Consider the following 12995-nt stretch of genomic DNA (forward strand, 5'->3'; position numbering starts at 1 on the left):
CTTGCTAGTTAGGTACTAGCACAGTTCTTGAATGAGCACATATTCTTCCAGTGCCCCTCAAATTTTGGTGCCTTTGGGGAAAAGACTCAATCACCCTACCCTGATTATAGCTCTGACACAAACTGTCTGTCCCCTGTCCCTGGATGGTATTTCTTTCTGGAATCTGTGGCTCAGAATCTTTATTTTTCCTTCAAGGATCAACTCAGGTGCATGTCCTTCAGGAACTCTTCCCTCCTGTTCCCAACTGGATGCTTTCATTTTTCTCAAATGATCTTGTATTTTCTTATCTGCATTCATGTTGTACCCTTTTCTACTCATTCGTGGGCAGGAACTATTTAAGTAATTTTTGTTTGTATCCCCAGTTCCTAACATAGTGCCTTGTCATCTCTACACAGTAGATGCTTGATGAACATTTGGTATGAAATTGAAATAAAATTATCTATTCAATTCTCTCCAGATATCTATCAGATCTAGCTCGTCTAAAATTCTATTCACTTCCTTGACTTCTTTCTTATTTATTTTTTGCTTAGATCTTTCTAGTTCTGAGAGGGTTAAAGTCCTTCACTATTATAGTATACTACTATCTCCAATTTTATTCATTTAACTTTTCTTTTAAAAATTTAGATGCTATAGTATTTGGTGCAGATAGGTTCAGGATTCATATTGTTTCATTGTCACTGGTGCCTTTAATCAAAATGTAGTTAGCCTGCTTGTCTATTTTAATTAGATCTATTTTAGCCATAACTTTCTCTGAGATCATGATTGTCTCCCTTTTAACTCTGTGTGTATCTCTCATTCTTACATTTCTTGTGAACAACATATTGTTGGATTCTGATTTTTAATTCCTTCTGCTATTTCTATTTTGTGGGTGAGTCCATCGCATTCACATTCAAAATTACAATTCCTATTTGTGAATTTACCTCCATCTTATTTTTATTCACCACTCTCCTTATTCTTAATATTATCCTTATTATTCTTGTTCCTTATTCTATGCACCTCCTAAGAGTCCCTCCCTTATCTTCTCCACCCACTGTCCTAAATCTTAATCTCCACATCCTTCTGAAAGTCCCTCCCTTATATATCTCCAACTCCTCTTATTTCTTTTTAAATTTAGAAGATTTTTATACCCTTTGAGATGTGTATGTTGCTTCCTCTTCAACCCAAATCTGATGAGAGTGAGGCTAAGTACAATTTTGAGTGACTAAGTCATTTTGACTATCATAAATACCCAAAGTAACTTCAGAGGACATATGAAGGAAGAGCTATATGCATGCAGAGAAAGAACTGATAAATAGAAGTATGTGTAGAATGGTTTTATAAACACACACAGACATTTATATCTAATAGTAGTCATCTCTAGGGCAGAGAGGGGAGAAGAAAAAAAGAGAAAGTCACAGGATAAAGACAACTTTATTGTATATTTAAAAGGAATAGCAAGCTGTACATACTAGATTTGTAGTTTCATGTACAATTATCTTTTTTTCCCTATTCTATGATGTTATAGAAATGCTTGTTTTATATCTTAAGTTCAGAATAAAATAAATAAATTAAAAAAATAATACAATTATCCCTTTCAGTCAATCTATTTCAAAGCCCTATCAATTTTTCTTCCACATTATTTCTCAGATCCACCCAACACCATAGCCACCCTGTTACATTACTATGATTACTAGACGGCAAGCTGTATGAGGCCAGGAAGTAGGTATCATTTATCTTTGTCTCTTGCCCACCACCTGACACAATGCTTTCAATAACATGGGTGTCCCCCAGGACTCTGTCCTGGGCCCTGTTCTTCCTCTAAACAATTTGGCTTGGTGATCTCAGCAGCTCCCATGGACTTATTTATTATCTTTATGTTGTTGTTTAGCCATTTTCAATCGTGTCCAACTCTTTGTGACCCCCACTTGGAGATTTCTTGGCAAAGATACTGAAGTGTTTTGCCATTTCCTTCTCCAACTCATTTTACAGATGAGGAAACTGAGGTAAACAGAGTTAAGTGACTTGACCAGGGTATCATAGCTAGTAAATGTCTGAAGCTGGATTTGAACTCAAGAAGTTGAATCTTCCTGACTTCAGGCTCAGCACTCTATCTGCTCTTCCACCTAGCTGTCTCTATCTTTATATAAATGACTGTCAAATCTACTTGCCCAGCCTTAGCCTCTCTCCTGACCTCTAGTCTCTCCTCTCTAATTGCCTATTGGACTCATACTGGATGTTTCATAGATCTTAGACTCAACATGTCCAAAGCAACTCAAAATATTTCCCTCCAAGCCTTCTCTTCTTTTTAATTTTCCTATTGCTGTCAAGGGCACCATGATCTTCCTAATCACCCAGGCTCGAAACCTGGACATCATCCTTGATTCCTCACTCCCTCCCACTCTGCCATATCCAATCTGCTGTCATATACTGCAAACATCTCTCATATAACGCCCCTTCTCTCTTCTGACACTGCCGCCATCTTGGTTTGGGTCCTCATCCTCTCACATCTAGATTAATGAAATAACCTTCCAGTAGTCTCCCTGCCTCTGTCTTTCCCCATTCCAGTACATCCTCCATTCAGCTGTCAAAGTGACCTTCCTACAGCTGATTATGTTACCTCCCTATGATATACACCAGTGTCTCCCTTTTACCTCCAGGATCAAATTGAAAATCCTGTTTGACTTTTAAATCCCTTCACAACTTGAACCTTTCCAGTCATCTTACACCTTACTCCCCTCTCCCCTGAGTCTTTTTTGATCCAATGAGTGACAGTGCTGTTCTTGAAATTCTGTGCATTTCCCCTGGCTGTCCCTCATACCTGGAGTGCTCTCCCTCCTCATCTCTGTCTCTTGGCCTTCCTGGCTTCCTTCGAGTCCCAGATAAAATCTCACCTTCTACTAGAAGCCTTTCCCAACCCCCCTTAATGCTAATGTTTTCTCTTTGTAATTTATCTCCAACATATTCTATTTATATCTTATTTGTACATAGTGGTCTCCATGTTATCTCTCCATTAGACTGTGAACTCTTCCAGAGCAGGGACTAGTTTTGTTTTTGTTTTATCTTTCTTTTTATTACCAGTGCTTTGTATCGCAGTGTCTGGCAAATACCGTGTTTCCCCGATAATAAGACCTATCCCGAAAATAAGCCCTCCCCTTACTGTGTAAGATTCCTCAAAAATAAGCTCTCCCCCGAAAATAAGCCCTATTGAGATTGCTACTGTAGTGAAGGTGATCCCCTGCGCTACACGCTACATTACGGTACCCTCTGTATGCACCGTCCCCCCTCCCCCGTGAAACGCACGCTGCGCTCCGAGCTGCATCCAATCAGAGCTGCAGCAGTGAGCGCGTCATCCTGTTCTTCCCCAGTGATTTGCTTGCTGGCGCCATTGAGAGCAGTGCTGCGGAGGAGAGCTGAGGCAGGACAACATAAGCCCTCCCCTGAAAATAAGCCCTCTGGTGTTTTTCTTTCCAAAAAAAAATAATAAGACAGTGTCTTATTATCGGGGAAACATGGTAGTAGGCACTTAATAAGTGCTTGCTGACTTGATGCATTAGGTGCTTAATAAATGTTTATTGAATCAAATTGAATCATAGGTTTATAGAATTTATCCCTATAAAGGAGGTCTTATAGTCTAAGCTCTTTATTTATGTACTCCCTTATGTAGTACCATACCTTGATTAATGCAAAGAAGACCCCAAGTAATAATTTTAGAATGGACTCTTTATTAAAAACACCATGTGACTGATCAGGCCACGTGATGGTCTGAGCAGGCACCACCCATGTCTCAGGTACAGCAATAGCAGTAGCAGCCAGCAACAGCCCGATCTGGGGCAGAACCTCAGCTTATAAAGGGGGCCTTACGTAAGCAGTGATTGCTCAGTACACACCTTGAAACTCCCCCAGAAGCCCGCCCACTATGCAGGTGAGCTGACTGGGGAAAGGGCTGAGACCCAGTGGGGGAGGGCAGAGCTGACCTGGCAGTCTGCTCACTTCCTTGGGGAGGGAGAGTTGTGGGGAAAACCAGGCACAACACTTAGAAGTGACCAATGCCTGATCTCATTAAGTAGTGTGGACACTGCGCAAGTGATTTTTAGTTATGGTCTTATTCACACCCCCTAACATTGATTCATACCCCATAATCTTTTAAGATAACCAACTACTAGAATGTCTTTATAATTCCTAAAGCAGTTGGATGCAACTTACTCCTTGGTTCTACCTCTTCGTGCATACTTGTTCAGAACACTAGATGTAGATAAGAGGAACTGGGTTCAAATCCCAGCTCTGTGGAACTTTAAGCAATGTGTGACTAACTAAGCAAAAAAAATATATTCATCAAGTTTTTTTCTGTGTGCCAAGAACTCAATCAAACATAAAAGGGCAAGATGGCTCTTGTCCTCAAGGAGCTTAGATACTAATGGGGGGGGGGGGGTGACACAGAAGGGTCTTTGGGTCTGGGAAGTCACTGGGATGCCAAATAGAACCAAAGGGAAGTTGACTGACATGTCCTTTTTTTGCCCCAATTTCCAAGGTTTTATTGAGTGGGGTCATAGGGTCATTTTAGAAAATGACAGTTCCAATTCCTTTTAAGTCCCTGGCATGAAAAGCTATATTCAGGAATGGACACACACACACACACACACACACACACACACACACACACACCACTAAAAGAACTAGAATTTCACATTCTAAAATCTTTATTCACAGACTGTCATGAGCAGAAGACTTAAAGTCAATGAGTTCTCTGGGCTTAGACCACAGGCTTTATTTCCTTATCGTCATTTTTTTTTTTACAGAATTTCTGTGGTGAAGGATGTTCTTGCTGACTTGAATGAGGAAGTCCTTCCATATGGTGCTTAACTTGGAATCAGCTGGGTTGGTCTCCCCCAGCATCACTCTGCCTGTTTTCACTACATTCAAGCCCTCCCACACCATGACCACAACAGGTCCTGAGTTGATGTGTTTCATAAGCCCAGGGAAAAATGGTTAACAAAAATGCTGTTTCAGATGTTCTTCTGGGGCCCTAAGGAGCATTATGTCCATGAGTGGGAATCTCTTCTGCTCAGAACATTTGATGTTGTCTCTGACCAGCCGTCAGTCGCTGCTGAACATCTTCAGGTTTGATGGCAATGAAGGTGCACGCACTATTGGCTGAGGTCCTATGTGGATTGGAGAGGTGGTTGAGCTAGAAAGCCACTGATATGTCTTTTCTAGTAGCAATGGTAATATTGATCTGATTGTGGTTTCCGGGGGAAGATGTAGAAAAGGGAAGACAATGCAGAAGAGAGCAAAATGATGACTGGAGTGAAATGTGAAGCTTAAAAGATAAAGGCTAGACATATATTGTGGGCCATCCAACCATGTGAGTAGCATAGGCCCCAGGGCAAGAATCCTAGAGCTGAATGGGTTAGGACCTCCAGGTTTGACCTCCAGAGGAACCATGGCCCTGAAACATGGAGGAAAGTGAAGCCTGGTTGTGAGCGGCAAAATAGAAAACCTCTCTGACCCTCAATTTCCTCCTTTGTAAATGAAAGGAGGCAAACCAGATAATCTCTAAGGTACCTTCCCACTCTGGGTCTGTGATCCTGTGATTTTATTATCCTGTGGTTTCTGTAGTAGATTAGTGTCCATTGATACAACATAGGAATTTGAGCATTTGTTCTCCCAAAGATGGATTTGGATACACAAGTAGGCCAACATTTAGTGTACTTTTGCTTTCAGGAGGCCACCCCTCCACTTTGAGATTTTCAGCAAGGCTACAGAGGAGAAAGTGAGGCTGGTGACTTTGCACAATCCTCCCTCACTTAAATCCAATTCACTTGCAAATCTTGGCATCACCTACCTGACTTCAAGGCCCTCTTGAGGGCAAACAAAGGTAACAACCATCAGAGGTATGTTTCAGTCCATGGGACACAAACTCCTGGATTATCCCCCCCAGGCTGCTAAAGAGAGAGAAAAATCATGGCTTCTGCAAAACAGGTCAACATTTCCTCAATTTTGCTTTCCTGAGCACACACACCTCTTCCCTTTGATTCCCCTCAGTTTGCTCCATAGAGACCACCTTGGTCCTACTAACCCCCAAAGCTTTTTTGGTTCAGGGCATGGCTGCTATTCACAGATGAGAGAGTGGAGGCCCAGAGAAGTTAGGTGATCTGCCCACATCTACTACACAGGTGGTAAATGGCAGACCTGGGAACTGAGCCCACGCTTCTGTCTCCAAGTCCTGGGCTCCTGCTTGCTTGACTCCTGGGCACTGTGTACAGAATGGGAATTCCATTCACCTGCATTTCGGTTGCTTTTTAGGTTTTCTTTATTTCCCCTCTGTGGGTCTCCCTATTTGGATTTTAAATTCCTGAAGGCACGGTCCATACTTTTGTATATCTGTTTATTCAATACCGTTGCCTGACTTGACTGGTCTGAGAAAAAAGGAGGACAAGATCAGGACAGCAGGCCCCAGGCCTCTTTGGCTTGTTACCTAAGAACCAGGCTTTCTGCAGCTTTGCACATCCAGGGGCTCTTTCAGAGCGAGGCAAGCCTTCTCCGCCTCAGCCAAATAGGGCATCCTTTTAACCTCAGCCAAAGAGGCTCATCTCTTGATTCTCCGGTGCCGGGTGTGTGGGCACAAGGCAGGAGATACGCTGCCATGACATGTCTAGAGGACTATGCAGGCAGCAGGAAACCAGAATTCCCCACAATTGGGAAAGGAGTCAGATTGCAATGACTTGTCATCTGCTATAGCAGAGTCAGCAGTCTGGAAGCTTTCCCTCCCCCTACTTAGAGAAAATACCCTTTCTCTCCCTCCACACCCCAATCTGCTCTCCCAAGGCTTCTGATGGGTTACTTGATCGCTAGGCTTCAGGAATAGGATCCTCTGTGCCTTACATCTCCATATTCCTCCCAGGTTTTTTTTTTTCAAGAATTGGCCAACTGGCACCATCTGGTTCCCCCTGGGTGACTGCGGGGAGGCCGGGGAGCCAAGGCTTTTAAGGGGAAAAGGTTGAGAGGAGAATTTCAGAGTGGTGAAAAGAGACCAGGAGGGGAAAAAAAAGATTGAAATCATTATCCTGAGGGAGGGATCCCATTCAAAGATCCTGCTCCTCCATTTCTTAGGGCAGGATGGATTTAGAATGGAAGTCATTGTAATGAAAAGGCAGATACTTTTAGAGATACAAAGCCAGCAGACTTTTGAATACAAGAAAGAAAAACATTGCATTTCATGGGGCTTAGGTGTGGCTTTTCTTTTCTTTCCTAGGTGAAAAATGTCCCCCATTCTTTGTAACTGTGTTGTGATAGCGCGAGAACTTTAACTCTGATCCCCTTACTGTATAGAGGAGGAAATGAAAGCCCAGAAAGTCCCAGACAGAAAGGTCATCTAATCCAATTCCATCCTTTTAGAGATAAGAAAACTAAGGTCTAGAGAGGTACTTGTCTCTGGTCACACAACTAGAATATTAGCAGATTGAAATTTGAATTCACGGGGCAGCTAGGTGGCGCAGTGAGTAGAGAAGCAGGCCTGGAGTTAGGAGGACCTGAGTTCAAAACCGACCTCAGGCACTTAACACAAAAACTAGCTGTGTGACCTTGGGCAAGTCACTTAACCCCAATTGCCCTGCCCTCCCCCCTCCAAAAAGCAAAAAAAAATTTTTTTTTTTAATTCAGGTCCTCTGACTCCAAATTCAGCAGACTTTCCAAAGTACCATGCTGTTTTCCTAGTCACTGGGCAGAGAGTAAGGAGAAGGGACACAACTTGCCTTTTCAATCCTCAGAGCTCTTTGCAATATTTTGCCACCAGGGATCTCTGAAGAGCAACCAGAGGATTGTCCCCCCTGGGTTGTGGTCATCAGATCCAACTGAGAGCCAGGAAGAAGAAAGCAACAACTGTTGCCTTCCCTCAGAGAGACTGCTTTTAGCTAAAAATGAGGTTCTGAGGTGCCCTTTATGTTCCCGCTGAGGTGGAATCAATTCTAACACTGTGGAAATAGCCCAGTAGGAGAGCCCATCCAGCCTGATCTGGTTCAAAAAATGCTCTCTGTTCCCTGTTGATTTCACAAGCCACTGACTCCCAAGTATGTACATGTGCCAGTGCCCACAACTCTGTAACCTAGGGCAGATTGGAAGCGATGGGTGGAGAGCAGAAAGAGCCAGACTTGGGCTTGGAGTATGGAAAAACCTCCTGCCGATTAGAGCAAATATTCAAAAGGAGAGCTATGTCTGGAGGTGGTGGGTGGGCAGAGGCATACGGAGGAGGTTCTCAGACCAAGTCCAGAATGGATGTCATAGTGGGAATTCTTCTGGAGGTATGGGATGGATTCCTATTTGCTTTATCGTGCTTTGTGTCGGGGTGTGGTTTGGGGAGGTGGGAGAAGGAGAGAGAGAGACAGAATACATCAAAAGCACTTGCATGTGTATGTGTATGTGTATGTGGGAAGCTAGGTGACACAGTGCACAGAATGACTCAAGTCAGGAAGACTCATCTTCCTGAGTTCAAATCTGACCTCAGACACTTCCTAGTCGTATGACCCCGGGCTTAACCCACTTAACCCTGTTTGCCTCAGTTTCCTTAGCTGTAAAATAAGCTGGAGAAGAAAATGGTAAACCTTTCCTGTATCTTTGCCAAGAAAACCCCACATGGGGTCACAAAGAATTGGACACGACTGACATGACTGAACAATATATATATACATACACATATATATATACAGATACATACACACATAGGATCTATGTATGTATACATATACATTCACATGTATACACACATATACACATATATACATACACACACACTATACATGTATATTTATATCTATCTCTATCTCTATCTAAACATGAAGAACCAAAACTTGGTCCCGGGGGGCTAGGACACTCCTCCTCTCCTTCTCTGTTAAGGGAGAATTCACTGCTTTGAGCTTACTCACAGGGTCCTAATGGGTTCAGTCCTAGGGAAACCTGACTTGTAATGTGAGGGCTGAGGCACCCTTTTAACACACTCGGTAGGCATTTTTTTTGCTTGCCACACCCTAACCCTGTTGCCCCAGGATGATTTACTTAAAACTTATGTTTTGGTTCCTGTCTCAGGTTTCCCCAAAGAGGAAAATCCTCTCTCCTCAAGACCAGAAAGGGAAATTATTTGCCTAAGGACACACAGCTAATTAACGCCAGAGGTAGGATTAGAACCCAGATCTCTTTATTCTTACAAATTTCAAGTCCATAACCCATAGGAAAGAATACTGGATTTGGAGTCATAAGATCTGGAACCTTATAGTTCTAAGTCCTAAGAAAGCAGTAGAAGACTGTGCTGCTCAGTAAATCTAACTGCGGAGGCAGAAAATGCGTCTGCTGGAGGATGATGGTTCTACATCACTGACATCTGTAAAGGACATCTGATACTAAAGTTTAGCATTATCCTTCATCTTAGTTTCATCCTGGATTCAATTCAAAAAGCATTTGTTAAGCACTGACCATGTGTCAGGTCCAGTGGTCGGTGCAGGGTATAAAAAGACTAAAATGAAAAGTCTCTGCCCCCAAGCAGCTTCCAACCCACTCTGTCACTTCTATGAGGATTCCTAACTCCAAGAAATTATCGAAGCAATGCTCTTGGAGTCCAGAGCATCAGGATCTTTGATGGCTATGGGAATAAACAATGCAGTGTTGGAATCTCTATGTAACAGATCAGGAAACCGAGGCAAAGTGATCTCTAACCAGTATGAGACCTAAAACCAAAATGGCTACAAAACCTTTCATGGTCAAGTCCAATATCTAGCAAAATTTTCTTTTAAACAACCATGATCAGGGAATTTCACTCTTGTTTGGTGGGCTTTTGCTTTGTTTTTCATCTAAAACATGCTTTTGACCCTCATTTCTAACTTAGGTACTTAATTTCTAACTTAAGTACTAAAATTAACCAAATGCAGTATCAAGATGGCAAGACAATTTTTTTCTAGGTGTCAGAGGAATAATTAAGGTGCCCAATTCAGGCTTTCCTTTGCATGGCAAAGGACAAATATAGTCTATAATATTTATGCTGAATGTTTCAGACTTTAGTTTGCATCATGGCTAGAGTTAGAGACAGGAAATCAGGGTTCAAACTCCACATCAGAAGCTTACTTACTAGTCATGTGGTGTGAATCACTTAATTTTTTTGGAGCCTCAATTTCTTCATCTGTAAAATGGGGATAATAATAGCAACTACCTTCACAAAGTTGTTGTGAAGATCTGATCACATAATATATGCAAAGGGTGATAAAAGCATGAGTTATTATTATTGTTATAAGAATAAGAAGAGGTCACCTCCCCAAGTGGCAGCTTAGGGAGTAACTCTAAGCAAGACAAATAATTAACCACTTTAATGGCTGTGTGGGTATATTATGCAAAGTAAAAGCCTAGCAAGTGCTATCATGTACATAAGCTAAACTTGGGGTATTTTAAAATGTCTTAAGCTAGGTATTGCCCCTTTACACAAATAATGCCTATTCTGTGCCCACATGACATGAGCCACAGGGCATTAAGACAATATTTATACGTCCATACTTCAAGGATACATAATTTAATCATTCTTCCACTGATTCAGATCTTCCACGCTTTAGAAGACATTCCCTGTCTTAGAAGACATTCCCTGTCAATCGCTTTGACTGAAAACAATACTACTCTTGGTGGTGGCTCCTGTATTTTTCTAAACGGGCCTTTGGATTACTGGGCTCACACTTGGAGCCTGATCATCTTGGAAGGACCTGTTAGAGCCTGAGCAAAAATTTCCAAAAACCAGGTAATTCATGAAGACTGCCTTCTTAGTCTTGGGGGCACAAGGGGAGAAGGAAGTGATCTGTAAGGAACCCACAGTGACAAAATCATGACCCCCTAGGAAATTCTGAAGTACTTATTACATAGGATGGCAAAGCCCCAGTCTTACTTCATGGTACTGTCTTTTACTTACTCTGTTCTAGTCAAATGAACTTTCTAGCTATATATAACATTTCATTTCTTGCCAACATGCTTTTGTATAGGTAGCTACTAAATTCTGAATACATTTCTTGCTGCTACCTTACAGAATCAAAGCCCATCTCAAATGCTACTTTTTATATGAAGCCTTTTCTGCTTCCCCCCAGTTATTAGCAATGGGGCCACAGGGCATGAAGAGCTAGTCTCAAAGCTAGGGACAGCTGGACTCAGGTTTTGCTTGTGTAACCCTGGGTAAGTAAAATGATTTTAGGCAAGTTTCTAAGATTATAAGTAAGTTGCAGAAAAGGTATTACTGTGCATGAGTGGAGGGAATTTCCTCACCAATCAAACCACAGGGCCAGATCCTATTCATCTTTCTTGAAACTACCTTGCATTGCTTTATACATGTTATATCCCCTCTGGGATAAGCCTGCCCAATGTATGCTTGAACTACTGGGTTGGGTCCCCAGAAGGTAGCTGCTACTTGGGTTCTAGGGTAACACAGCTTGCCTTAAAACCATAGCTGTTATTTTAATCCATATTGCAGAAAACACTTGTGAAAGGCAACCTCAAATATTGCAACTTTTTGTAAATTGCAACACTCATATAATGCAATATATTTAAAATTAACTACAGTATTTGAAAAATGCAACTGCTTTTATTTTTCACTAGAATGGCAAATGTATATAATTTTGAGATCTTGCTTACTTGCAAACTAAAAGAAAAAGAAATTAGAAATATTTTAAAATACATTTTATTTTTTTGGTAAAATATGTAAGTCATTTAACCTTTTTTAATGAATTACTTAAAAAATTTAAAATACATGCTTTATTATCATAAAATAAAATTGTGCCCCAAATTCCCAAATTGCAACTTTATTCCTGAGAAGCTATATTTTATTCATTTGTTTTCTTCTCACCTCTTTTTTTTTCACTTTTCAAATGCTTTATTAACTTTTTTTTTTAATTGGGGTTAAGTAACTTGCTCAAGGTTACATGGCCAGTTATTTCTGGGTGTGGTGCTAAGTATCTGAGCCTGGATTTGATCCCCAGGTCATCCCGACACTGGAGCCAGTGCTCTGACTCACTGAGCCACCTAGCCACCCCTAAGCAATTGGGGTTAAGTAACTTGCTCAAGGTTACATGGCCAGGTGTTTCTGGCTGGGTGCTAAGTGTCTGAGCCTGGATTTGATCCCCAGGTCATCCTGACCCTGGGGCCGGTGCTCTTACTCGCTGCACTACTTTATTAACTTCTGATTTACATCATTCATTTCCTCCATATTTTGAGTTAGAAATTTTCTCCCCATTTTCTCCTACCCACCGCCCCAAAATAGCAGTCCCACAGGATATCCCCTCCTCCAATCTGCTCTCTCCCATATTTCCTCCCATATCCCTTTCAACTTTTCCAGTAGGGCATGGTGGATCTCTATGACCCAGTGCCTATATGTCTTACATGTAAAATAGTATTAATAATAGTATATATATATATGTGTATTTATATGTCTATATATATATATATATATATATATATATATATATATATATAAATTTTAAAACTTTGAATTCCAGATTCATTCCCTTTCTCCCTGTAATGCCAAGCAAAGGCAACTTCTCAAGGTTAAAAATACCAGCATAGCTGCTCTCCATTTTATTCAGTGACAAATTAAGAACAGAAAAATAAAAATAGAGCATAATTCAAAATACAGCATTCACCAAATGTAATTCAATCAAGTACTACTCCATCCCTGGACATTACATTTATTTAATCAGTCACAAAGTCCCTCTTCTAAATACTACTCCACCCCTAGGCTGTACATTCATTGAGTCCATCACAAAGCTCCTCTTCTCAAATGGAGATTAGTTTCCAATCATTAGTAAAGTACATTCATTTGTTCAATCACAGAGCACAAAAAAGTCAAAAGTTCCCCACCCTTGGATCACAACTGAATCTACCCCAGAGTTACTACAAGCTTAAGCACAGCATTTAACACCCAAAGAGAGGTCTTTTCTTCATCTTGACCCGAGGCAAGTTCTCAGCAATCTTTGTTCTTGGGGAGACAAAGCTTAGCAAGGCCACAA

Source organism: Petaurus breviceps, unplaced genomic scaffold (genome assembly GCF_028583685.1).
Source record: "Petaurus breviceps papuanus isolate PSGF00001 unplaced genomic scaffold, PetGlider_PUasm1.0 90903, whole genome shotgun sequence".
Classification (NCBI taxonomy): Eukaryota; Metazoa; Chordata; class Mammalia; order Diprotodontia; family Petauridae; genus Petaurus; species Petaurus breviceps.